This window comes from Pteropus vampyrus, unplaced genomic scaffold (assembly GCF_000151845.1).
Source record: "Pteropus vampyrus isolate Shadow unplaced genomic scaffold, Pvam_2.0 Scaffold11, whole genome shotgun sequence".
NCBI lineage: Eukaryota > Metazoa > Chordata > Mammalia > Chiroptera > Pteropodidae > Pteropus > Pteropus vampyrus.
The window spans coordinates 4,939,530-4,944,327 of NW_011888792.1; positions in this window are offsets into that span (position 1 = coordinate 4,939,530).

The following is a 4,798-nucleotide window of genomic DNA, read 5'->3' on the forward strand; positions in this document are numbered from 1 at the left end:
AAAAAAATCTTTTGACTTATTGGGCCTGGAGGCTGTAATAATGTGAAGTCTTTGACTTGCCTCTGTTTTATACATATTGTACACTGCCTTGTTCTACTTTAGATTTATACAGGACACCAACATACTTTTCTCAATTTTTCCTCAACTTTCATTAATTCTCTGCTTACAATAGATGTTCATCTCAATCAGAGAAGTGCCCACCAATTCACAGATAAGGGAATTACAATATGAATAAATCCACTGACAAAATATTTAGGATTCACTATTTCTGCTAATTTTCTTGAAGGTTTGTAGCAATTCAAAACAAAATTTGATTATATTACAAATGTTGCCAACTTGGTGAAAAAAACATTAAAAAGTATTAATTTTTATTGTTTAGATTATATATGTAAATCAAAATTAATAAGGTAAGGTAACAGAATAGTATTTTAACATTTTGAAATCCATTATGATGATATAATATTTTTCATCATTTTCTATTTCTCAAATACCCAAACTGAACTTGAATACTACTAGGGAATGCTTACAAAATAAAATAGGTAACGTCTCATAAAGCATCAGTTTTCACACACGACTTCGTTAATGTTCCCTATAATATCACTAGAAACTATAGTAGAGTCTACAAATACAGCTAGCCATGTTCATGAGATGCTTAATAATTTTTAAATTTATTGAACACTTTCAAGCCTTTGGTTTTCACTTCATGCCTTTATTTAAATAATGTGTTGTTTTAGGTATGTGCCTCAAATTATTATACTAACAAATCCATATAATTTAGGGCAATGGCATTAAGTTATTCATATTCTATTTATCAGGGTTTCTCTTAAGTAAACTTTCTAAATCAAGAAAGAAAGAGAGACATTTTTTGGCTTAAATTGGTTTGTAACCTAAACAGTATTTATTAGACTGGTATGGCATGTATTAATCTGTTATTAAGCCATATTTATGAAAGGCTGGCCACTCAGCAATGTGAGAATGAGCAGAGTAACAGGTGTTATAGTTGCTCTCTTCTCTAGGACTTATATCTCTGTTGGGAATATAAACTGGGTGAAGTATCAGATTCCTTCCTTGTCTATGTTTCTGAAAGCAACACAGAAAGTGATTTAGGTTTATTGATGCAGCCCCACCTCCACCATTCATACACACCACAAGCGCGCATTCACACACACACATATGCACGTACACACATACACACATACCACCTCCATCACCATTACCATCATCACTGTGTGCAATGGCCCAGCTTCAGAACAGAGACACATTTATAGCACTGTTTCAACTTAAAGAACCAGAGGAAAGGATTTTAAATATGAACATTAAAGATTTCATAGTAATCTTTAGTAATTTCAAAGTAAAATTTGAAAAAAAAAGTGACTTAAAAATAATATTTAGTGAAATCTCTAGGTAATAAACAAAATATTTCCATTCCTATTTTAAGCCATTTAAAAAATATTATAAACAGCATTTATAGACTTGCTAGAAAAATTTCTGGCTAAATTTGGTGACTCCGAAGAGGAGCTAAGTTGCTTCAAGGCTACATATGGAAATGTCTAACAACACTTTGTTACATCGTATAGTAAAAAAAAAAACCTTCTAATAAATGCACTGTATTTCTTTATAGATGTTATCTGGAGACATTTTACGTAGAAGAAGAGCAAATGAGAATGGGGGCTTTGCAGTGACTGCTGCCAGCAGCTGGAAGGAAATCACACTACTAGACATTTTTCTTTTTCTGTGTCTACTTTCTTGGGCCTAGCCCATCACCCTAATAAGAAAAAAATCAGAGTCTTCTTTATCCCAGGATATGAAGAGAGTTTGGCTAATTCATTTTGGAAAAATATTTTACTTGACATTTACTGTATCCATTATAGTTATAAAATAGATAATAGTTGTTATTGAATAGAACTTTGTGGAATTAAAGTGTATAAAAGATTTGATGACTCATAATAGTATCATTTATAACATTTTATAATGTAACAAAATTTAGTGAATGTAGTTATTTATCTTAATAAATTATAAAGTTAATTATAAAGTATGTTGTAAGAAGGCTTGACTGGAAGATCATGATAAGCTATTATGCATGTGTTTAATATGTGAATATAAGCTATTACCAACTACCTTGAATAGCAAATAATTTAGTATATTTGGTCTATCTAAGGTAAAAAAAATCTCCGAGCTTTAAGAAAAAGTATTTATACTTCAAACTAAATATTAATGTCGCATTTGAAACAAGGAGTTTAGACATACTATATACAAGAAACCATTTAATCTATCTCCTTTTGTCGAAGCACATAGCTATCGAAATCAGATCATTTTATGTCTTTGACTATCTTGAAGAGAAAAGGTCATTTTTTCTCAAAAACATTTTTTTCACACGCCTACCAGTGTAAAATGTTCAAAGATTGTATCTTATCTAGTTATGAACTATTAGAGTTGAAAGAGATCTTAACTATATAATAAAATTTTCTAATTTTAGAGATGACCACTTGAACTAACAAGATTTATTCAAAGACATGCAAAAGATTATTGCAAAATGAAGACTAGGGCACTTAGTTCCTTGTGCTCAGTCCTACAGTATTTTTTTTAACAATGCCTTCAGGCATAATTTTCCAAAAGACAGCAGCAGTCATGTGTATTAGTCTGGTTTTGACTAACCTATGTCATAGTAAAAGACAACCCCCAAATCTCAGTGATTTAATACAGAAAATTTATTCTCATGCAATGTTCATGATATCTTTGGATAACTCTCCTGGCTGGCTAAACTCTAACTGTTATCAACCCTCCTTTAGTCTTGAAGGCTCTATGATCTCAACCTTAGTCTTTATCACCATGGCCAGGGGAAAGGGAACAGTGAGAATTCACACCCATTGTTCTATGCTTTGGAGCAGATGTTACATGCATTACTTCTGATTATGGTCCATCACACTGAATTAACCTTATTACCTCATCCACTACAGGGTAATGGGAAGACTGTTATTCCTGAGCCCAGGAAAGAGAAGAAGTCATGGGGGGTATCATAAATATATGATATTTAAAAGGACTGACAAGGAATGGCAAGTAATTTCTTTTAATTTTAGCACATAATATCAGATTTCTATAAATTATGATTTTTCATGTATTGCTTTCTGTGATAATTATTTTAATATTCTCCCTTATGATTTATTTATGCAGAGAACCTACTATAAAACTAATTCATAGGAATATAGTAGGTAAAACTATAAGAGAATTTTTAACACTTTTAAATTGTAGCCACATACAGCTAAGGAAATTTAGTTAAAAATTGAATAAATCATTTAAAAAGAAAATAACCTCTGTTATCCTAACCAGTTCATCTGGAGATATAAGTATTATTGCTCAGCACAAATATCTATGACGTAAATTAGGCTCAAAAGTATTAAGTAACCAGTCTAAGAAGACACAACTAGTAAATGGCTGAGCTAGAATTTATTTCATATCTACATTTGTACAGTTATTTTTTGGGTTGTTATTAAGATGTCAGGTACAAATGGTTAGGTTAACCAAAATTTTTGACTCATGACATATTCTTATCATTGGTCCATACAAAGCACTCTTTATGTTTATTTTATATGTTTGTATATAATCTTATTTGTATGTATTGTAATATAATAGGAGCATAGGAACCCACAAACAAAAACAGAATCTGAGACCACAAAAATCTCTCTATGGGGCCTGTACCTATCTCATTTCTTCACCTTTCTTTCCTTGAAGTAAATAACATTCTGAACCCAGAGTTCATCATCACCCATCCCTCTTTATATATACATTTATCTCCTATAAAGTACATGCATTAAAATTATTCATTAAATTTGTAAAATGTATATCATGCTATATGTAATACTTTAGACTTTTTTCACTTAGTATTTTATTGCCCACATTTAGCTATGTCATAAATTCATTTTCAGTACTGATTATAGTTTACAAATTGAATATATCCCATGACTAAATTTCTAGAAGCACATTTTTAAAAAATCTGTGGCATGTTACATAAGAAGTAAACAATTTCAAATGCACTAACTAAGGTAAAATGTTTTAAAATTTTTCAAAAGACAAAGTTAAAGGAAAAATGCAGAGTATTAACTGTTATTCATTTAGAATTATGTTTTTCTTTAAATAAGCTTATGACCTGATTACTTCTGCAAATGAACCCATTTATTTCCATGTAAACTTACAGGGATGGTCGAAGTATAGAAATCAGTCAGCAATATAAAGGGGATTTATCTGTCATCTATGAAAGCATTGCGTTATATTTTATCATCATATTTAAATACCATCTGCATAAAGTATTACGGAGAGAATTCCAAAAGTTTAGAAATTGCATCCTATGAGGAATAAGGTAGCTATAAACATAGTTAAACTCAGGGGTAGCCTCTCCTTGTAAGGTCACTGTTGATGCAAATAGGATAGCCTTGGGTATATTAATAGGATAATTTTCCTGTTGTTTAGGGGTTACATATGAAAATCTAGGGAGCTAAGAATTCTGTGTGCTATTTTCCTGTTCTATAAAATGGAAAAATAACACCTTTAAGGTGAGGAATCAATAAGAAAACATATGTAAACTTCTTGACTTTGTCTCAGTATATAATCTATAAGAACTATGAATATTATTATAATTCTTATAGATACATATTGCTTATTGAAGGACTAGATATCTCCTAGATTGACAAGAAGTATGGCCGTTTTTGCAAGATACCATAAGGGACATTGTTAAGAAAAGAAATAACCAATTACATCGAATTAATTCTCATGTATATGTGACTTTGTAGCAATCAGGATCCTA